The sequence below is a fragment of the Sphaeramia orbicularis genome, chromosome 18, assembly GCF_902148855.1.
Source record: "Sphaeramia orbicularis chromosome 18, fSphaOr1.1, whole genome shotgun sequence".
Lineage (NCBI taxonomy): Eukaryota > Metazoa > Chordata > Actinopteri > Kurtiformes > Apogonidae > Sphaeramia > Sphaeramia orbicularis.
This window is the reverse complement of record NC_043974.1, coordinates 20,861,405-20,885,898: the sequence shown is the minus strand read 5'-3', so window position 1 is coordinate 20,885,898 and position 24,494 is coordinate 20,861,405. Positions and strand designations below refer to the sequence as shown.

At 39.4% G+C, this 24,494-nt stretch overlaps 1 protein-coding gene across 7 annotated transcripts in view; it reads left to right on the top strand.

Annotated features, from left to right (window-relative positions):
- Positions 1 to 1,346: 1,346 nt before the first annotated feature.
- The window catches only part of nrxn2b (neurexin 2b), a 759,383-nt gene continuing 736,235 nt past the window's right edge, over positions 1,347 to 24,494 (top strand). For 5 of the 7 annotated variants that reach the window (XM_030161795.1, XM_030161796.1, XM_030161794.1 and 2 more), the window contains exon 1: positions 1,348 to 1,728. The gene's annotated coding sequence lies outside the window, so the exon portion shown is untranslated. Of the gene's footprint in view, positions 1,729 to 24,494 lie in introns of all 7 variants that reach the window. The other 2 variants (XM_030161797.1, XM_030161798.1) reach the window with 2 other exon arrangements.

The window sequence follows — 24,494 nt, the reverse complement described above, 5'->3', positions numbered from 1 at the left end:
CCCAGCTCAAATGGTCCCACTTGCACTGGTGACACCTTGTTTTTGTCAGGAGCCATGGCGATGGGCCAGTATTTAGGGTAACAGGTGATGGTGCAGCAGAAAGAAAATGGCTTGGCAAGTCAAAGCTTATCCCACTTGTTGTCTAAAAAAACATGCTGCAACAGTGGATTTTAAGTCCAGAACGGCTAAGTGCGCTGATGGTTTTCATTTAAGCCATCGATTAGTGGCTGATTTACACTCAAGATGCAAACTTAATGCATTTAATAACTGACTGAAGGGTAAAAAAAAACTAGCAGTACTCTGATGACTTGCAAAAATATTGAGATTTGAAGCCATTTGACACCTTGAAAGACATCAGCTATAAAAGTGGGGATATTCACATCATCTCAGCAAATTATTCCAGCTCCACTCGAAGGAAACTTTCTGCCTGCTCAACATTACCATACTTTTGATTGCATCTACTATTGGATTGGTCAAAATTTACTCTGAATTTTGAATCAATAGAAGGATTATATTAGGATTTGTTTTGACATTTAAATCCAAATTATGGAATATATTTTACGAATAGAGGTACAAATTGCTTATGAAAGGAGAAATATAATTAAAAGCAATGTCACACTGAATACTGACATACAATATCATAAATAATATCTTAGTGTATTATTTATGAGGGATTTTTATGTGTAAATTACAGGAAAGAAAGTGATGACAATTTGGATGTCTTCTGTGAAAGAAAATTATTTTTGGAAGAAAATGTGCTTTATTTTTGGGATTTTTTTCCCCTTTTATGACCGAATAGAGCCATTGGAGTTACTGTTTTGTTTACATAATTGCCTGTCGAAATGTTTGAGGGCAGTAATTAGCAAATTATAGCCAGGGAGTACTTGATAGTTAGATCTTAAAAAATAAGTTAGTGACTCAGTAATTGCTGTATTTTGACTCGGTGTAGTTTAGCTAATTATAGGATACGCTGTCATCTTTTATGTCATTATCAGAGGCAGATGTGACCATCCTGCAGCCAGAACACTTTGTATTCTATATGTTGGGTAATTGGCCCGTAATAGGTTCTGCTACGAATGGGTTCTTTTTGTTGGCTCATATTCCAGAATGTTCAAAGTCATTTCTAATTTTTTACATATTTCCTGCCAATTAAGTGTCAGTTATTGTAACTTTGTATTAAAAAAAAAAAAAAAAAAGAAGTGACCAGCACCGCCTTCCAGACTCCTCCAGGGTGAAGTAGCTTTCTCCAGCCGGAGTGGGGCGTGCCTCTGTGGGCGGCCTCCTCAGTGCGGTGCCGCTGCCTGTGCTGCTGCTGCTGATGCTGATGCCGCTGTGTCTTGTGTTCCTCTGGATGCAGGTGGGGATGCGTCAAGACACCCAGAGACAACCGCAAGTCTCCAACAAAAGCAAAAAGACGGAACCTCCACAATAAAAGCCCTAGAGGCGCATACCAGTAATAGAGTTTTACTTTGAAGAGGAGTATGTGAAGTAGTGGTATGTGCCTTGTGGTTGTCTTGACAACAGGGATGCAGGTGGAGCGCCTCGTCCAGGACCGTTCACATCTGTCTTGAAGGAGAGAGGAGAGAAAGAAAAGCTGCGTTTCGGTCTTCTCAACGCTCTGGATAAAAAAAAAAAACAATTAAAAAAAGAAGCGCTATAGCGTGGCCTGTGTGCGGGGATATTTACAAACCTGGAGAATTATATCGGAGGGATTGCCGCAAAACACAAGTAAGGACTTTTCTCTTCTTAGCTGTGGTGACTATATGCTTCTGTTTTGTTTTTTTGTTTTTTTTCCTGTGGCTGTAAGGATTTTTCACTCTCGGCAAAATGATGACAGGTGAAGTCCGGAGATAAAAAAAAATAAAATAGACTCCCATATTCCAATAGTGAACAATTGTCTCGTGGTGTGTTCAGAGAGCCAGCAGCAAACGATGCGTAATGGGTCAATATTTGGAGGAGATTTGGGAGACGAGTGGATTTGAGGTCTGCTGTTTGTTTTCTGCGGCTCCGGGAGCAGACACGTTGAATCCGATGTGGGCAAATGATGGACATACATGTTTTGGAACCAAATGATAGAGTATGGGAATTCCGAGGGAAGAAAAAATAAAAAATAAATAAAAAGATAGAAATCCTCATTGTGCTCGGTGAAACAAAGTCAGATTTTTTTTTTTTTTTTTTTTTTAATTTCTCTCTCTTTTCTTTCCTGAGATCTGGATGTGTTTACGCAATGTCCGAACGACTTTCGAGGGGCTTATTCTTACAGGTTCCGACACTCATTCAACCTAAGCTCCAGTTTGGATGAATCATATCCATCGAGACACTGTTTAATGTATTAGTGATAAATACAAGATGATTTTTTACCAGCAGCCCCTTTACTTGTTTCCGTACGCGTGAAATTATATTTGCAGGAATATTACCAATGCACAGCCGTTTCTTCCTTTGAGATCATCAACTAAGTGTGAAATAATCTGTTATTTGTAATGCATTCATAGAGATCCTTAAGTTGAATAGATTACTGGGAAAATTAGGCCGCCGGAAGGTATACTTTGTTTACTGAGCAGCTGCATTAGAATAAGCTCCTGATGTGATCTTGTCTGTTTTTTTTTTCCAAGTAGATGTCATCTGCACGTTATGTTACAGACACACGCGTGCACAGTGCGTGGATATTTGGCCATCTATATTGCGACTGTGTGCTACTCCTGCGCCACCATGTCGCCAAACGCCCACTGGACTGCGTAACGGTGTCTCAACACCAAATCCCTATACCAGTGGAAACAAGAGGCTTTGGTGCGCGACAAATTGGGAAATGGCTGGTCATGAGGCCGTCTTGGAGAAGTCGGGTTAGGGGGTTAGTTGTACAAGTAATAATAATTAAACACAAGCTCAGACTGTCTGCAGGTCAGCAGCGCGGACGCAGGAGCGGAGGTGAAGGACATGACCAGCGAGAAGAGAAAAGTACACACACTTACATGAAGAGAGTATCTGAAAACACCACATGAAAACTGACTTCTATTTACTCTGAAGTTGTTAGAACTTGTGGAATATAAATGTAACACCAGCTTTGCTCTGTGTCACTGGATTTAACTTTTTCTTAAACCTTCATTCTGGGCAGATAGAATGGAATCACCTGTTTTATAAGAAAAAAAAAAAAAACAGCACTGATACCCCAGTGGAATGTATATATCTTTTTTTTTTTTATTGTATTTTTTCCAATCTTTATTAGATTTTATTGCATTTTTACAACAACAAATGGCTCAGCACAACATCTGGTCTATATGAAAATAAAAATATGAAGCTGTTGGTAGATAAACAGAGTAAGAAAAAAGTAGACTAATCCAAAATATAGCAAATAGTACACAGTATAGACTCATAGTGAGGATAAAACAAAGATCAGACAATTAAGCAGTGACAGGTGAGATCAGTAGTGATCTTACTGTGTATTTTATTTTAACATTTAAATGTTATTAGTGACCCATTTTTACTGTAATAAAGTTTGATGGATGACTGAGTCAGTTCTGACTGGCCTGAACTCTGAAAATTATGTGAGAAAATACTGTCAGCATCATTGTCTCTGATGCATACACACCAAATAAGTGGACATGCTTCTCAAGCCAGATTTTTTCTTAGCACAAATGAGCTTCTATGCTAAAATCATTCAGTGTAATTAGAGCTGCTTCCTGGCTGTTTGTTGGAAAACCTAGTAATATACGGACTCATGAAGCCAACAGAAAAGACCACTGTGACAGATTCAGTTTTTCCAGCAGGCAGTTTAGAATTTCACTGAAGAATTACAATACTAATATTACTGTTCCCGAGCAAAACCTGGCAACCAGTTGTTAATGCACATTTGACGAAACCTAATCACAAATGGAGTCTGCCTGCTGTGGTTTTGACAAAAGCTTTGGAAACACCTAAAGAGCCCCATGTTTTATAATAATAAACCATGAGAAGACATTGCCTGCAGAAGATGGGCCCATACATGAGTCCTCTTTTGTTCTCAAAGCTTTCAGTGCACTTCATGAAGGGTGCTTAACATTGCCTTTGTGTGGTGAGATGACTTATAATAATTGCAAATTCCCCTGCAATTTGAATAATTTCCCCAGACCTTTTCACTATTTGTTATCCGGTGAGTGCAAAAAGTGGATATAAGGTCTTGTGCTTCTCTTTGTTTTTGCTCATCTCTCTGACATGGGGCTTCTAACAACTTTGCTGAATACAAATTGTCAGCTTTTCCGACTAAAAAATGCAATCATTTAGGTCAACCCCCAATCAGAATGCCATTTGAACACTGCAGGAAAACAGCACCTTTCAAATGCATAATGTGAATAATTGTATAGGCTTGTGTGTGATGTGTCTCGGGTGGTGAAATCTGCTCACCCAGTTTGTTAAAGTTAATCCCAGAGAATGAACTTGATGAAGAAGCTGGATCTCATGTAACTAATAAGATATTCGGTCTCATGCTGGATATATTTAGGGCAAAGCACAGGCCTCGAAGCAGCTGTCAGATTGGAGACATCAGTCAGAAACTCTATCCATTCGCAGGTCAGTGTTTTGAGCAGCTGTCATTTTCCCCTGACAGAGCTGAGACTCTGTCTTCTATCTCACCTCTATCAAAACACAAGCACTCACACCCTCCCCACGCCCTTCCCCGCCCCAGCGCACCCCTACGGTTTTCCACCACAGAGGTAGAGAAAGTGAAAATTGAAAGAGAAGAGAATCAGAATGGGTAATCTTCCTGTAATCCCTCGGACGACGGCAACGAGAGCAATCTGCCTCATTAACTCCCTCTTCTGCCGCTCACCGCCTGGCCGTCATCCATCTTCCCGTCCATCCGTCCAACATCCGCCTGCATAGTAGGAGAGAAGAGAGGTTAAAGGAGCTTAGGGGAGCAATAAAAAAGGGAGATACTTTCACTTGAATAAAAAAGGGGGGGGGAATCCAATAGGAAAATGAAGGATTTCCTCCTCCTACTTTACACACCCTCCATTTTAGCTGTGGGGGCCATGATGAGGGAAGATGTGCATGGCCTGTTCTTTCTCCCGCCCTTTTATTGCTTTTTTCTTTTGATTAAGCAGTCAGAGTACTGGGGGAAGAGCTTATGATGGAGAGATGGTTTGAAGGACCTCTCATTGTGGCTGAGTGATTGCAAGGATGGATTTGGGAGAGGAAAGAAGGGGCGGTATCAAAAGAACCACAAGCATAGTGGGTGATACAGTATGGTCTGATGATCTGATCAAATTACGGCCTTCCCTCCTGTGTGGCCATGGCGGTAGGGTATCCGTGTCTAGCTCGGGACTAATACGGGTCAGCATTCCAGGACATCTATTATTGAGGATGTCAAAGTTGGTGTATTTATGATCGTCTTGTCAGCTGGAGAGGAAAAGGCACACAAATACAGCTGGATGGAGATCAAAGATCTACGCGTTTTTTTTAACAACTTGTCTTTGGTCTGTCTAATTGAGAAAGAGTTGCGATACTCAGATTTGGAAAATTTTGGATCCATGCCATATAGTCTACTGTATTCCACAAAGACTGGGTCATGAATTCATTGAGCGCAGCTTGAAAGTACATCTGAATCTTGGATGAGGGTTTTTTCTTTTCTCAAATAGTTGAAAGTAATGTAATCCCAGCCCATTTTTTTCATATCTGAGTAACCCCCTAAAAAGCAGGCTCTGCCAATGAATTAATGAAGATGTTCTTTGTAGCCTCCAGTGAGAGCCTGATGTGAAATATTTGCATTACCATATTGCTTTCCTTTTACGAGGCTCAAGCGAGATCCTTGGCGCTACAGACGGGGTGGACTTTCTTAAAGAGAACAGGGAGTATCAGTAAAAGAAAATAAGACGAGACATTTAAATCTACTTCATCATAACAGTCTCAAATTTTGTTGGATCAATTGTCATCTCCTTTTTGGTCTTATTCAACACAGATCAGAGAAACATCCTGGACCAGCTTCTGTTTCAGGTGTGGGACATATCTGTTTAGCACCCGCCACTGAGCTGTTTAACCTAAATTACTCCGGCACAAAGGCAGCTGCTGTTTCTCAGGTTTAAAAATATCAGCCTTCCTCATTTGGAAGGGCACGTACCGGACAAAATGAGCTGATGTAGCCTCACCATTGATGATGATGTATCATGTTCACCTGCAACCTGAAGACGGTCGTCTCTCTGGGAGTCAGTAGTAAACACTGGTGGCTTTTCCCCCGCTGTTAGGCCTGTTAGACCAAATTGTTCAGAGCACTGGATACTTTTGCATGTTATTTGTAAACATGAACACTCTCCATCTCTATATGTACTGTGCCCATCCATTTAAAGGTACACTAACATGTGCTTAGCTGTAAAATGATATTTCAAACTGGAGCAGGTTGCATAACAGGGATATGAGAAACACAAAACCCCACATAAGAGTTTTATGCTCATAATTGAAGAGTGGGTGTTAGTAACTAATCCTTATGCTGTGGGATATCAGTCATCCACACTATTTCTAGTTTTGCATAATCATGCAATTTGTTTGCGTAACACTCATAACGTTCTGTATCACCAACTAAACAATAGCGGACAAGATATTGCAAACACTTTTTCACTTTTCTGGACAGAGCCTTATGCAATAAAATGTAAGGCTGTCCACAGTAAACTATGTATATTTTCTCTTAGGGGGTGTTTAATTAAACCATCGTATGGTCAACAAAGCATATTATGAGAATATTTTCCCATTGGAGCAATACGAAGCAACTTTTTAAAATGCAAAAAACATCAGGACTTTTCACTTTGAATATTAATGCACTTGTGTTTGCCCACAATAATTCTCTTATGAGTCATTGCTACAACTATGGGTGTACATTCAGATGAGCTCCTTTGGATAAACTTTCATAAATACTTGTTGTAGTGTCGCTATTTTTTCTCTTTTTCTCTTTTGATCTCTTACTGCCGTAGCTGAGTTTCAGCAGAAGATCTTGAAAAACTGTGAGTTTTTTTCTGAAGTACCCTTAAGAGAGTTGCTGTATTTCACCACAGTTTATAAAAAATCCATACAGCTTTTGTCCACCCTGTTGTGAATTAATGTATTTCACCACTCCTGTGGCCAAATCAATATGAGATGTACATACTTAAAACTGCCAAGTTCACAACTTCTCCCGGCATTACTTTGAAATGTAGCTGTTTCGAATCCCAAAATGCACCTGTTTTCTATGTTTTATTCCCCTACTGAAATTAGGTCTGGATTGTACCCACCTCTGGGATGAATGCACTGTGCAACAGGGGGCACTCGGGGGCTGATGGGGGTCATGATATTGAGATACAGTCTATTGCTATGACTGTAGCCACACTCAGCAGCAGCATGACAACACTTTCCCCACCAGGCGACGGAGAGGGCTGGCTATTCTGCGAGCCACAATGACCACTTCACTGCAGAGAGGGAAATGCTTTTGCAGGGCACAATGGGTCCTTTTAGAGAGGTGGTGGTGCCGCTGCTGGGCCTGCATTGGGTTTGTGCAGCCAGCGTACCTTCATCAGGCGTCTCTTGTTACCGATACGACAGCGCTCTGTTTGTAGACAGCCACGGGGCAGTGTGTGGGAATAGCCACTATTTAGTCCATAGAACTCTCACGTCGAGCGCTCTCAGCAGCCAAGGACATAGGTTGAGCAGCTAGGGTCAACCAATTACCTAGCACTATTCTCTCAGTTGTAATGAGCCAGGAATAGAGAAACAAAATTGAGTGATGACTGCTGACACCATTTTGTAATTCAAAGGAGAAACACAAAAATGAAATGGACACTCAAATTCAATCACATTCAGCTTTATTGTATATTTATAGCTGTTATGTATATGGCTTTCCTGGACCTATTGTATTTCGTCCACAGTTTCTTTGTTTTTTGCAGCATAACATTTAAATGTGTGACGGCTAAGGTGTGAATTTTTAATTGGCACCATATGTCCTACTTCAGAATTTTAGCTTAAATAGCCACTGTAGAGTAAAAGCACATTTTCTTGCCCTTTTTCCTGTTTGTTAGGGGCAAATGAGGCCTGTCACATTTTAGCTGCCGCTTTCCAGTCTGAAGGGGAAAAGCAGAGATGTGAAGGCAGAATGTGTCAGAATGATGGTAAGAGGAAGGGGGGCAGCACAGAGAGGGGGAGCAGAGTCACAGACCATCCATCCCTCCCTCCATCTCAGTCCAGCCGGTTCAGTCCAACCATCCATTCAGATAGCTTTAGTGAGACTTGCTGACTAACTGCTGTGATGCAGTGCAGGCTTTTCTTTAGTCTTTGGACCACATCCCTCCTGATACGTGGACATTTTTAGCTTTTACATGCTTTATCTCTTCCTTTTCCCTTTCAGTTGTATCAGAGAAGTTTTCAAACATTTCTCTGATTAATATTTTCAAAGAAAATAAAAGCTAAAAGCTTAAAACTATTCAAATCAGTTAATTCATTTTATATTCCAGTTTGAATATATGTATATTACTAACATGGCACCTTAGGGAGATCAGTTTAAAGAATTTTAGTGTTGTTTTCTAAGTTAAATCGAATATACACAGAAAGTAATTACAGCACATTTCCATCTGCAACAACAGCCATTTCCTTAACTGGCACATCTGTTTTCTCAGCATAAGCACTTGAAGAAAAGATGGCTCGACACAAAACAAAAATAAAACTAAAAGGGCAACCAGAGATTGCAGACCTCCAATGAAGCCAGTAGTCCATTTTTCGTCTTATGTTACGACAACCAACAATGATCCACAAGTTTGTGGATTAGTGACACTGCTTTGTGTAAGTAACTACCACAACGGTAAGAAATGCTGCTGCTCTAATTCATCAGGTGGTCTTAGATAGTGGTCAGATGTTTTTTTTGTTTGTTTTTTTTTAAGTGGGGCTCCACAGTGTTAATACCTCCAGCTTTGCCCTCATTTATGCATATGTTCCAAACCGTAATACTTCTATTTTTGGCAGAAGCACTACATTTCCTCCATGCTTCATGTAAACTGGTGCAGTAGGCCAGTTTGTCCTGCTGACAGACGTCCAGACAGACAGATGGACAGACAAATGGGACTGATCACTTAACCTCCGTGGTTGTGGGAAAAACAAAATACAATCCTATTAATTGCCATGTTGTCTTCTGCTCATGTCATGTCAAGCATATGTTACAGAGCTAAACTATAATTATAGCCAATAATATTTAAGTTATTCTGTGAATCCCGTCCATGTTTGGTTGAGGTTCAACAGTGTGAACATGACTGAAACTGCAGCTTCTCAAATGATTGCTAAAAATTAAATAAGTCCAGATCTGATTGTTTTGGGATCAGAGCCGCTCTTCCTATAAATGGTGTTAATTGTGGGGGTTTAGCACCTAGCAGGTTTCCAAGTCCCTCTCTCTGTGTTTCTCTCTGTGACTCTCCCTGATTTCCAAATGGAGCAGTCCAGGATTCAGCAGAGCTTTCCCTCACTTCCAAGCTGGTGTGACACACCATTTGGCCCGGTTGTTCAGGGACTGGCATATATGGAGACTTGTGCCTCCCACTCCCCTGTGAGTCCCTGGAATAACTCTACGATTTGACATGGCCCCTGGTGTACAGCAAGCTGTAGCGTGTGGGAGACAGGAAGTGTGTGTATGTGTGTGTCACAGATGGTGTTAGCTGGAGAGACGTTTGTGCCTGTTTTGACAGAGCAGATCCCTGGGAATGTATCAGGGATTTCCGCTAGTGGCATGTTGGTCTGTCATCCTTTTTGCCTTTTACTGAAACACAGGTCTCAGGGGTTTGAGTAATTTTTTTCATGGAATGTTAAAAAACAATACTTCTAGAATAGGTCAATTCCTACCACAGACATTGAGAAAGACATGAGAAATTTTGACATACTATGAACTTGTCTTCACTCAAGAACTAGTTTCTGTCAGTAGAACTGCAACCACACAAAAGAATAGACAGAGTTTGTCAAACCACTTCACTCTTAATTTTGCTGCAGAAAACACAATCAAAACAAAATCTGCCAAGGATTTTTTTTTAAACAATGTTCGCTTTTTAGTCGAACAAAAGGTGAAAGATCAAAGGCCAGAGATTTTCTGTGAAAAGCTTCAAGGCACAAAGATAAATAATAATAATAATAATAATAATAATGATGAATTAAACAAAAGAAAAAACATTGGAAAAAAGACGAACACAGGCAGATCATAGGAACCCTACAGAACCCTTTGGCCCTTCAAAACACACATGCTGTGTTGAAAAGTCAGCCCCACCAAAGGCCTATCAAACTTTGTCAGAGAATTATCGATCGAAAGCTTTCTTTCTTGCCAAGCCATTTTCTCCAAGGATGCTGCTATCTGCAAGGCGGGCACTTTGCTCTAGTTACCCACTATTCACTCGCGAACCCTGCTCTGCCATCAGCCATGAATCTATAAGACTTAGTCACACCTGTGTGGCCCAGAGCAAGTCAATGAGGAGAGAGAGCGATTGTGTTATTTTCCCGTCTAACATTAACATCTCCATTTTCTTCCTGGTTTATCCTTTTTGTTTTACTAGGCAGGGAAGAAATACTGCAGAGTAAAGCACAGAGTAAATTTTCAGCGGTTTTCTTGGATTTGCAAAGGGATCTAATCAGCACTTTAACAATCATCCATTATTAATGACGGAAAATGTCATTATTCTCTTGCTGATGATGTCTGAATACATTAAATAGGAATTGGATAGCAGAGATTCCTGGTGGGATATGGGTTTTGGGGGCAACATTTTTGGGCCAACAGATTAGAGCTGAGAAGGAACCAACTTGAAAAAAAAATTCCCCCAATTTAAAATTCATTTTGCTCTATTTTCACCACACAATGATTAAGCTGAGCAGATTTAGAGAGTATTGGAAAAACATTGGGGAGATGCTGTTATGACAGCTGTGCCATTTTTTCATCCACTATTCTTCATCTTCATTCATGTTTTCCTTACAACCACCTACAATTTAATACTGACTTTCAGCTCTGAGAATTTCAGTGACCTTCCTTGATGTCATTAAGTGCTTGTGGCACATTCCACAGTGTGTTGCCACCTCCAGCCTCTTCGGTTCAGAGCAGTTCAGTTGAACCAGAAACAATGGGTGCAAGATGCGCTGTGGGATAAGCCATGAGGACTCCATGACCATCAAGGAAGGACATGGTTTGTGCACACAGTCCATTGGCACACTTCAGCTCCACATACCTCGCAGACAGCTCCCAGCACTGCCACTGAGTAGTGATTTGCTTTCTTTTCAGCACAACGGACAGTTCTCTACCCACATGCGTTATATCCTCTCCCACACTGTTTCTGCCTGACGAACAACTATTTCACAAAAGTGTCTGTTTCAACCTTTGTCAAATAACTTTTCACAAAACTTCAGATAACTGGAGTAGATCACCACAGCAATCCATGCTACATGACATCAGTCACATTATCACAGCTGTAAAATCACATCAACATTTAAGTGATGTTTAAGCATTTTTAGGTAATTTAGCCATTCCCATTGTTGCTTACATCTGACAAATAGCAGGCAGACATTGAACATCAATAATTAATTCAATTTAGACCATTAATTGTGCTACAAAACCCTGAACATTGATTGGTTCAGTGCAAACTGTTGCACTCATATTTCATCATTTCAGCACTGGAGAACATGAAACCAAATTTTTAAACAGAAATCTTCTTACAGAGCCAGTGTTCAGTACATTATTAATGTATAATAAAGCATGTCCACTGTGCTCTAATGATGCTGCACTGCTATGTCTTGCTAGTTTCACTTCCAGAAGGCCCTTCAGGGTATGCAGTGTAAACAGCTTGGTCTCCATTGATGCAATTTTTGTTACATAAAAAGAATCAAACTATCAGTATGTCAATATATATCAGAAAAACAGTTGTTCATGCTAATTAAACACACACACACACACACACACACACACACACATATATATATATATATATATATATATATATATATATATATATATATATATATATATATATACACACACTTTTCTCATTTATTAGAAAGCAATTGCCTTATACTTGTATGCGTACTTGTAGTTAGGGATATATAGTTTTGATAATGAAAGATCCTTATAATACTTTTACTTACACTATTTGTAATTCTCAGTAGAATTCGCTTATAGCTCAGTTTAGGAGGCAATAGCTCCTCAGAATTTCTATTCAGGGTATTCATTCTGTCTGCCTGAATATTCAGGCAGCTTGCTTTTTCATAACTCAGTCAAACAGTATCAAAGGTATATGTAAACATTCTGACTCTGGCTTATTCTATGCATGCTAACGTAGCCAGTGCTGAAAGGAGTGCCTCGCTGTTGATTCATTGCATTGGACAACTCAGTTCCTCAGCCTCCACTCTCCCGTCTCTGCTCCAAACTGGCCAACTGTCTCTGAGGGAGTGAGAGGGTCTCAGCACCTTGGACAGCTCTAGATCCTGGGCCGCTGCTCATGCTTCCTCTGCCATTTTTTTTTTCTATTTTAACACAGAGGAACTGTTCTTTCAGCACTTGGGTCCACACACTATCAAGCAGAGTTCTCACATTCTCTGTTTGTGTGTGTGTGTGTGTGTGTGTGTGCGAGAAAGAGAGATTGTGTAGACATGGTGTGTACTCCGACTTTGTTGTTGCTAGAGCTCCCTGGACAGCTCCCAGCAGAAGGACTGCTGCTCTGGCTTTTTATGATGGATTAGAGGTGTGTATGTGTGTGGGTGGGTGTTTGTAGGAGTGTGTGTTGAGGGGGACTTGAACTGCACTCATTTCGACTATGTTACAGCCCCTCTCTCTCTCTCTCTTCCTCTCTCTCCCTCTCTCTCTCTCTAGGTTGGCCCTGTTGTTGTTTACTTTCCTAGCGGTGCTTATACTTTTACTCACTGCTGTTGCAGAAATTAATGGCAGGTCTCAGGAAGTAAACAACCATGAAACGACCCAGTCAGGCCCATTTCTAAATACAATAAGGGGAAGGCTGTGTTTGTGTGTGTGTCAGGCTAGCGGTGGCTTAAGCTGCCGTTTTTATTAATTATTGACTTGCGTGAAGCCTGTGGGAAGGGCTTGTGGCCCTTGTGGGATATGACTTCTATGATTATGTCTGATTTACAGCCTACGGCACTCCTAGTGATGACAGGACTTCCTCATGCCCTCCCCACTTTTTTCCCCTATCCTTCTCTTTTCTCCCTTAGCCCACTCATGCTTTGTACCTAGCAATGCCTTTTTTTTTTTTTTTTTTAATCAAGCCAGACTTGAAACCAGCATAATCGAGGCTTAGGGCCAGAACTGCTGACTGGAACCCTTTGATGTTTGGGCTGCTGGTTTTGCGTCAGGTCACGGTGTAAATGTGGTGATGAGGTCATGGAGTGTTAAACCCAAGCCTCTTAGTGCACTTAAGGTAGCTGCAGAATATCTATGTAAGCTCTTTTGAGGTGCATAAATTTTGTCTTGTGGCATGTGCAACGTCTGAAGTTTTTAGTGAAGGAAATACTGTAGTGATTTATGGAATATCATAGGACAGCAGTTGTGCTCAGTGTGCAATAATAGCGCAGCACTATTCTCTGTGCTTGTGTGCACAAGTCTGCATTTGAAGAGATGAGATTGCATCAAATTAGGAAATGCAATCTTAAGCATTCATCATGCAGGGCACAAAAATAGAGTTGCATAATCATTAGAACACCCCAAATTTCAGTAAGATTGATGCCCTGTTAGAAAAAAATTGCATGTGCATATTCATGTATATTACGTGTGTGCACTTTGTGCACGCGCGTGCCCTGTTGTTGTCCCCAGGCACCACCTGTGACCTAGGAAAGGGTAAAGTCAGCGTGTTGATTTGGCAGCTGATGTCTTTCCCACCCCTACAGATGGTCCTCATGGACCATGGCACGGCACAGAGACAGCTGTGGGATGTCATAGAGAGAGCGAAAGAAAGAGAGAGAAAGAAGGGGAGAGGGTGCAAGGGAGACAAAGGCAAAGAGTACTTGAGGTAGAATTAATATCTGTGTTTGCTGACTGTTTGTACTTGGAAATACAATGTGGATAAAGAAAGCACCAAACTATATCTTTGTGTGTTTATATTTGAGTTTCTTTTCATTGTGGAGTTTTAGACAGGTCATCGATGTGCAGCTGCAGAAAGTATAGAGGGCAAAGTGCAGTTGGGGGCCAAGACAGTTTGAACACACTGTGAGTTTTTGATTGTATAGGTGGAGTAGAACCACGTGCAAATCCTGCAAACAGATGCAAAATTTATGAAGGAAATGAATAAGAACAGAATATTTTGAGTTAGTAAGAGGGAGGCAAGGATGGGGTGGGGTAGTGGAGGAATGATTTTTCCACGTAACATTGTGAGAGTCAACTAGAAAAAAGAGACAGAGACAAAGAGGAAATGAGGTTCAGTGTGGGTGCAGAGAGCAACCTGTGGTTTGACATTGTCTCACCTTGGCTGTCAGTCAGTTGGATGGAGGGGTTATCTGTCTCCCCACGGCCCACTCCCTGCTGCTTTAATGAATTTACTGAGGCCTTGGGAATGGCTAATGTGCTTGTTTGTGTAGGTAAGAAAACAGGTGGCTGAAAATTTCACCTCTAGCAGTTACGTCCTGGGGTGAACCAAATAGTCAGGCTGGCTGGGATTCTGTGCAATTTGGTTACCGTTTTGTAGGTTTGAATCTAAATCGTGACCTTTAGTATGTGCCTCCTGGAACTTCCTATTCTCCTTGCACATATACTTAGCACCATTAAAAATGTGCAGGTCAGAATAATATGTATATTTGGAGATATAATAAATTAACTGCTTTGGGGTTACCTTCACATTAAAGAAGGAATCACTGGTCATTAGAGAATGAATTGTGGACGTGTTTATTCAGTCACTGAATACAGGTACTCAGAAATTGAAAGTGTCATCATTCAGTATCAGGTGTGTCCAACTCTGGATGCCAAATAAGCAGTGCTGCGACGACGCATGGAACTAATGCCGTGTTTCCACTACATGGTATTGGCTCAACTCGACTCGACTCTGCCTTTTTGTGTTTCCATTCCAAAAAAAGACCTGGAATCTGGTACCCGGTACTAATTTTTTGGTATCACCTCTGCCAAGGTTCAAAGACTGGGGAACAGATACTAAAACGTGACATGTAAAAACTGCAGACCACTGATTGGTTAGAGAGTTGTCTCTGCGACCCGCTGTTTTACAAAAAACAGATGCGGAAATTGACAGTAAATATAGCGGTAGGTTAATCCACATGATGACAGCCCGCAAAACTACACCATGGTTTGTCGAGGAGGTCCAGATGTACAAATTAAGCATGAGCTTGACGAGACAACATGCAACGAGCAAGTTTATCAGCAACTGTCTGAGCAGATGGCACTGAAGTAACGCGCTGCATCACTATGACGTCCAGGTACTGTAAAGTCGGTAGTATCCAGTAACGGAAATGGTCTCCAGGAATAGTACCTGGTACCCGAGTCGAGTTGAGCTGAGTCAAGTTGAGCCATAAGTCTCATGATCCTGTCCTGAGGGATCCGATCACTCAGATGACTGATTGTACTGCAATGACAGCGCAGATGGCGAACGACTTCACCATGGCTCAGACCTGCTCGTAACATGCCAATGGCACGTTCTCTTTGTTGTATCGTAAGTCTTGGCATTTTGAGCTGGCAAAAGAATTTGGGCATTTTCTTTGCTGCCTTTATATCGGCTATTGACCACACCTAAAGTTACCAGTCAATGTGACTCTGTACAAGAGATTCGACTCAATGTCTGACATTACGGGATTAGTCCAAATGCCAACGTCGTGCGTCGGGAATGAAAAAAATACAGCTGTTAACTGTGTTAGTCATCTTCCGAGCAACATCTACAAAATAGGCACCTGAGCAAATCATTTTCTGGAAATTACACCATGTTTGGACAGGGCATTTTTAATGGTGCCAAGTATATATGAAACTGAATGGAAAAAGTGTAATCAATCTGGCTAATTTACAAGACCTTTTATAAAATAATACTTAATATTACTGACTAGTGAGTAAAAAGACAGTCTTTTATAACTAATACCCACATGAATCCTACAAGTGAGTTGAGACTATCATTGTTGCTCTCTCTGCCTGCCTCTGTGGATGGCTTATAGCTGCTAACCCACCCCAGCCTTCATTCATATGCTCCACTGACTGTTCTGCGTCAAATAGCCTCTGAACTCAGGGGGTAGTATCCACAGAGAGATGGGATGTGAGCTGCAGGGTGCAGGGCAGTTGGTCCTTTGTGAGAAGAGATGTAGAGGAGTGAGGAGAATGCTACTATCATCCATTCCCATTAGAAGAGACAGGAGGCCGAGTAGGACAGAAAGTAAGGAAACAGTAAGTCACAAGATGGCACTGATTATACCTCGAGACACAGCATGAGCAGAAACACATCACTCATAGCCATGATCGAGGATGAGAAACGGAAAGAATACGCGGAAAGGGAGTAAGAGAGGAAGAAAAAAAAGTGGGAATAAATCTTATGACGGAGACCTTTACCTCCTGCGCAGTGTTAAATGCTAAATATGCTGCTGCTTACTGCAGAGCATGGCTTTCTCAACCCTTCGGGCCCCTTTTTCTCCTCTGACTCCTCTGAGAGGGAGAGGAGGGGGAGGCAGAGGACTAGGTATGTCAGAGCTGGCTGTAGGCTGCTCGGCTGCTCGACTGCTCGGCTGCCTGAAATTGCTAAGAGTGCTATCTCGCTTGACATCTCTCCCTGGCTGGTTTATTTCAGTTGAGTGAAAAATGACATGTAACCATTTTCTGATTTGATTATTTTTCCCGCTGGATTTTTCCTCTTTAGAGAATCACTTAAAATATGCATTGGCTCAACTTCAGCCTGACAAAATGAAATGGAAGCATGGTGTAGCTAGAGACTGGATAATAATACAGCCTGCTAGAGTTGCAGAATACTCTTTATTGGAAGATTTCTATTATTTTACTGCTTGTGTGTGACAGAAATCTTAATTAATAGCTCAGAACTTACTTGAGTTTCAGCTAATGCTGAATTCTTGTAGCCCTGAGACCTAAAGAATCTACTGATCTCAAATGTTTAATCACTTTTGAATCACTGATCCTATCAATAATTTTGAATAATTCAAGTAAAATGTAGTTTCTCAGCTTTGCAGCAGTGCAAGATGTGTCTTTTTGGATGTTCAGAGGTTTTGCCATCGACTGCAACACCGATTTACCAATAAAACCTATGAACTTTGATAAATGAGAGTTGTCATAGATGCTTGTGTTTTGGGGTTTTTTAATACTGAGAAGTTTTTCCACATTTAAACAAAGAGATACATATTTAAATTATGTGTTCCATTTTAACGTTAGATAGAGAAATAGGACAGATGTGTTAAGTAAGAAACAAAAAACAGAAGACAGAAGAAATAACACTCATGGTTACTGATATCTATCATCAAAAACGAAGTACATACATTCTAGTCTGTCAATCCTTAAGCATCGTTCACTGCGTCATACTGAGTCCATTTCTCCCACTTAGTCACAAAGGCACTTTCTCTCATTCTAAGCCAATGTGTTATTCTCTCCATGGTGGAAACCGCTCTTATGGTCTCCAGCCATGGGGTTGTAGTGGGTGGTTGAGCCTTGCACCAGTTTTTTGTTATTGCTTTTTTACATGTGATCAATTATATTTTGGCTAAACATCTATCTTTCTCTGGAACATAATTATTCAAACTTCCAAGATACATAACTTTACATTCCCTGGGTATTACATATCTCAGAAATGTCTTTCATTATGTCATGCACACTTTCCCAGAATGAGTTAAGCCTATAACATCTACTCTGCTTTATTGTTTGTTTTTAACTCTCCTGTTTTACTGTACGGTGTCCTTGAGTGCCAAGAAAGGCGCCTATAAATAAAATGTATTATTATTATTATTATTATTATTATTATTATTATTATTATTATTATAACACTGCCAGAAGATGTGTGTGTGTGGTTTGCGTCTCTCTCTCCACACAACCACCAACATGTACATTGGGAACCAGTTTGTTTGCTTTTCAGTTCAGGTATATAGATGCATGTGTTAACCTTCAATTAATGAAATTTTTTAATGTAAAAGTCTCTTTTTCTATAGTTTTCTCTGATTTGATTTAATAACCTTTGACGTTACCCTGAGCTTATATAAACACCATAAATCAAATATAGGAAAATACATGTTTTTCACTGAAAACTGAAAAATGTAGTGGATGATGTTATAATAAATCTTGATAAATCACTTATTAAAAGATAAATGTTTAGAAGTTGCCACAAATATAGGTCTAGGTTTGAGGGTTAATTCTAAGAATAAGAATATGAATTTGGTTTAACCCAGAAAGACCCAAACTGGCACTGGCAACAAAAATCATCTACTGATCTAAACTGTTTAACACCTGTTCGTCCATTAATCATATCAATACATGTAAATAAATGGTGTAAAATACAGACATTTGGACATTCAGAGGCTCCATAGTGAACGTGGAAACACCGTCATCTTCTAAAACATTGATTCACCAGGAAAACCCATGGAGTTGGATCAGTGACAGTGGATGGATATACTTGTTTTTGGAAAAAGTCACTTTTCTTCAGTTTTCTCTGTTTCTCATATAATAACCCTCAACTTTAATCTGAGCTTTTATAAACATCTACATGATCAGTAAATTAAATATAGGAAAATACATGATTAACACTCAAAAAAATGCAATATAAGGAGGATAATATTGTAATCAAGGGTGATAAACTTAAGAAAGGATAAATATAGAGAAAAATATAGAGAAAAATTCATTTGGGAACTACCATAAAAATAGCACGGGGTCTTTATGGGTTAAGGGTGCTAGTAATATTCAATTCAGTTCATTTTTATTTATTTAACCCTATGTCACAAATAAATACTCTTATCTGAGATTTATGGTCACAGGTCTTTGAGTGTGTATCCCTCCGCCCATAGGTTAATTCCAATGCATCGGTACAGCAGCAGGTGGTAGGATACTCCTTTAACCTGAGGTCGTGATGTGGTTGCTTCAGTGTCCGGATGCTTGTATTGACAAGGTCGTGAGAAGATGCGGTAAACCGAAAAACAAAAAGAAAAAAAAACAAATAACAACTCTGAAGATTATACAGCGAAATGTACTGCAAGAAGTTTGGACCGGAAGTACAAGTACAACATTTCCACGTTAGAGCTTTTAGTAAGTGGGATAAAATAGGTCGATAGGTTAATTAACTTGGACGACGCGTCGATTTGGTGAGTGACTGTCATATCTTTATTATCTGTATTCTTCATTGTAACGCATATTGTTATGTTTACGACACTTTTGTGGAGCAGTGTATCTCAAAATGTGTTTTATTTGCGTCTTGTTTAACGTATTTGTGCGTATTTATGATAACAGCGCATTTATTTGACCGCAGCGAAAGCACAGGTGTTTCTCATTAGTGGTTAATTATTCCTCCGCTTTACGGGCCCTATACTGAAAATTACCAACAAAAAATGACTAAAATAAGCTTCTGTGTATATGAACTGGTGCAATAGCAGGATAGCAACATGTTTAACCCTTTGATGCATGAATTATGATAACCCTAGTCAATATTTTTTTTCCTGAGATTTTTTTTTTTATTCCTCTTTAGGCATGAAAAAAACAATAAGACAAATTTCTTTCTTTATTTCTTCATTTCAAAATTAATCTATTTTTCATGGAGTTACAAAAAATGTCCACTCATTTGGGCACCATTTGTTTACTTTTTGAAGCAAAGAAACGTATTTAACCCTTTCATGCATGAATTATGAGAACCTTAATCATGATCCCCCCCCCCCCCCCCCCCCCGTTTTTATTCCTCTTTAGGCATTAAAAAAAACAACAACAACAAAAACAAACAAACAATGTGATTGACAGCTTTTTATGAACCTATTTTTCATGGAGTTGCAAAAATGTCCACTCAAATGGATACGATGTGTTTAACCCTTTCATGCATGAATTATCAGAACCTTAATCAAGATTTTTTTTCCTGAGTGTTTTTATTCCTCTTTAGGCATGAACCCCCCCCCCCCCCCATGTGATTTTTTTTTTTTTTTTTTTTTTTTTAAATCAACCTGTTTTTCATGGAGTTACAAAAATGTCCACTCAGCTACACCATGAATTTTATTCTTGAAGCAAAGAAACATGAATTTAAAACCCAATATCATCAAGTGATGTGAAAACAGTGAAATGAAACCATGTTTAATGCAACTAATCTGATGTTTTCTCACATTTTAACATATTCTAATACTAGTTATTACTCACTTCATGGAGATAAAATGCAAAAAATAAATATTAACAATTGATTTCCGCTCAAGAACCAACCAAGAACAGCAAAGTTACAATAATGGTATGAATTGCAGTTTATGAGGTGATGCATAAGTGTCCACTGTGTTGGCTGATATGGAACTAAAACAACAAAACCCATGAATATACAAGAGTAAAGCTGTAGAGTAACTGTCCACTGTAGTGACCACTATGCATGAAAGGGTTAATTTTTGAAGCCATGAAACATGTATTTACTGAAATACTGTGAAAACTATGAAATATAAACACATTTAATGCTGCTAATCTGATGCTTTCTCATATTTAAACGTACTCTAATACTAGTTATTACTCACTTCATGGAGATAATATACAAAAAAAAAACATTTTGCTAAAGAAAAAAATGATAATTACAGTATAATAACAATTGATTTATACTCAAGCATGTTACTGCAGATAAGGTTTATCAAAAACAGCAAAGTTACATGATGCGTAAGTGTCCACTCTGTTGGCTGATATGGAACTAAAACAACAAAATCCATGAATATACAAGAGAACAGCTGGAGAATAACTGTCCACTGTAGTGACCAGTATGCATGAAAGGGTTAAAACGCAATATCAGAAAGTGATATAGGGTCAAAACACGGTATTCAAAATCTAACTGACGGGACATTTTAGAGACAATTTAACAGATTAGTGTTGCTAAATGAACCACATTTTAAGTTTTAAATTCGTTTTTGCTTTAGTTGGTCCATAAGGGATTATCCAAAACAAGGAACTACTTTTATATTGAAATAAATGTTGGAATGGCAGTCAATTAAAGTTTGCTCTCTGATGGGACATCACTGTGTTTTGACCCTTATACTGTGTGAAGACTATGAAACAAAAGCGTTTTTGATGCAGCTAATCTGATGTTTTCTCACCTTTTATCATACTCTAATACTAGTTCTTACTCACTCCATGGAAATAATATATTAAAAAAAACACCTTTTATTTAAGAAAACTGTTAATTACGGTCTAATAACAATTAGCAACTGATTTACACTCAATCGTGTTACTGCAGATCAGGTTTATCAAGAGCATAGAGTTACAGTAATGGTATGAATGTCAGTGTATTATGGGATGGTGCATAAACATCCATTGTGTTGGCTGATATGCAACTAAAACAACAAAACCCATGAATATACAAGAGAATAGCTGTAGAATATCTGTCCACTGTAGTGACCAGAATGCATGGAAGGGTTAAAGAAAATAACATATAAAAATGCCATACTTTTGATGTGACTGGTGTGGAGCTGTGATTTTTCTAATAGACAACCCTCTCCATAAATCATATCTGTTAAAATACAGTATATAATCTTCAATTTACTTTCAAATAACTATTGTTGACTCTGTTATTTGTTAAATGATCAGGGGTGTTCAGGGGCTACATACAACTACAACCAGACCAGATTTGTAATATTGACATAATAACCTATAAATAATGTCAACTTCAAAATATTATTTAGTGCATAAAAAAGTTCAATTACACCTGTAAACTGTCTTTAAATAAATATATTTTAATAACATGAACAGATATGAACATTTCTTTCAGTTTCATAAGAGAAATACATCAATTTTTTTACAATATTACGCTTCAGCTCATTATTACATGTGTATTACAATTTACAGATCGTTAATCTACAAAGGCACAAAACCTTTAGAAACAGGCATAATGTTGTTAAAATCCCACTCATGGCATTTTGAGTTCATACACTGTTGCCCATAAAGTTGGAATAATTTTGTTTTCAGACACATTTCTGTTTTTAGTTCTATTTATACACATTACTAATCACCTTTCATGATTACATACTGAGTTCGCTACTCTTGATTACACTATAATCTGGAACATCTCTACTCTGTGTTTAATGTTTTCTGTTTAACAGTGTATTTGTTCATGTTATTCACACACTTCTTTCATACTGAAACAAAGAGAAAAAATGAGAGTTGCATTATTTATATGCTATTGCGCTAGTATTTTAGTGGTCCGACCCACTTGAGATCAAAATGGGCTGAATGTTGCCCCTGAGCTAAAATGAGTTTTACATCCTTGACTGTTAATATCTGCTTTGTAATTTTTACTAGGGATGGAACAGTTATCCATGGTTTGGTGCGCATTGTGGTTCTTGAGCCACGGTTCATGTTAGGGTTCAGATGCAGAGGCCGGCTGGTGCCCGGCTGTGCGTTGAAATGTAACTGAGAGCTGTTGGAGAACCTTAAGGCTCATTTATGCTCGCTTGCTTTGCATAGGTAAACAGGTATGTCTGTTTCTAACATTGTCATGCATCACTGCCTTCATACTTCCATGCATCCTGTATGTTGGAATGAGTGTTTTTCAATCAATCCACTCGAGGGCGCTTCTCTTAATTACCATATGGCCGAATACCATGAAGAAGAGTAAAGTTTTTTGAGAAGAAGAAAGCCGATTATAACAAATGTGGTGACGACAGAGGAGGTTCTACTAATGTGGGTACTAATGTTAAAATTGAGAAGGGTAGTTGTCATAAATATGTCAGTAGTTTTTCACTAACTCACACAGTTGTTCTTTGAAAAGTTTCACTACTCTCCCTCTGGGCACTGATCCGTAAACTCCGACTGATCCGCAAGAAAACGGACAGAATTATGTACATAGTGTATGCAGGGGATGGACAGAACACTCTGTCTTTATCCATCTGTGTCTTTTATGTAGAGCATAAATGAGCCCTTACTCAGAAGTTGATCAAAGTTTCATTTAAGTCAAACGGGCTCACATGGCTCTGTGTCTGGCTCCAACCAACGACAGTAGAATTCTGTAAGTCAGCCATCTTGCAAAGCTCTAATATAAACGCAAGTTGTCTGGAAATGTCATTTGAAAATGACAAATGAGCTGTACCGTGCGATACATGCTCATATTGGACCGTTAGGGGCGTACGGAATACGACGGTATGATGTGTACTATTGCACCCCTAATTTTTACACTTTCCAGAATCATCCCATGGGCCGGATTGGGTCCTTTGGTTGGCTGGTTTTGGCCCAGAGGCCTCATGTTTGACACCCCGACATTTTATAATCACTACGACTGAATAGTCATTGTAGGTTTTGTGGCTTGGTGATTTAAACATCTCATTCTATGGTATGTCATTCCTTTTAATGTTCTTGTACTCTTCTTATTTTCTTTTTATTATTTTTTTATTAGCAGTTTTTAAAACATGCAGAAATTATTTTAAGTGTTATCAAAAATGTACTTCAGACATGTTCAGATATGTTTTTTTGGGCTTTAAATGGAAGTATATGACTAAATAAGGCAAATTTATAGAAGTCTGTATTTTATAAGTAGTGAAATTGACTTCACATACGTATTCTTGTTGTAAAATCATCCTGAATCTTGTCAGCCACATGCAAGTACAGAGCCAGTCTTTTTGGTCATTACTACGTTATGACATTTAGATTTAAATGAATGTTAATGCTGTGTAATTAAAGGTGTGCATAACACCTCCTCTGGTCCCCTGCCCCTTGAGTGAAAGTCTGTGAAACCCAGCTCATTTTCCTTTGGGGAACTGAAGCTGCAGTGGCTCAGCTTCCAGCATCTCAGCTGGGCTGTGAAGTACATTTGGTGTAGAGGCCAAACTTTGGTACTGCAATTTCTGTGTTAGTCATGTGGTGCTCAATGGCTCCAAAATATTCACATTTTCATGCTGTCCTCTCTGTGCTGGATGAAAATGGATGGCATACTGGTAGTCCACTGTGCCTGATCAGTGGGAAATTGCTTTATGCCCTCGTATATGCCGCTGAGAAAGAAAAAGTGGTAAACCATTAGTGACTTTCTGATCTTGCTACATCTCCAAACTGTGGTTTAGGTCTTGTGTAGGTTTCACAGGAGTTTTAGAAGGTATCTAAGTAACTTATGGCATCTCATCAGTCATGACTGGACAAACAACATCTTGAATATAAGTCATGCCCAAGGGTGCCGATTTAAAAGGTTAAAAACATCACTGAATTTGTGCTTCTATTTTTTTTCCTTCTCAGAACCCTAGGTCATATTACTCAGGTGTGTTTGTGCTGTTATATTCCACTGTGTCTTGGTCTGCATCACCTAATGCTCCCAGGGTTTTATGTGTGTCAGTGTGTGCAATACAAATGTGCTCATATTTTTATCTGTGACTAAAGGTGTGTGTGTGCGCGCGTGCGTGCGTGTGTGTGTGGATGGAAGGGAGTATTCATGGAT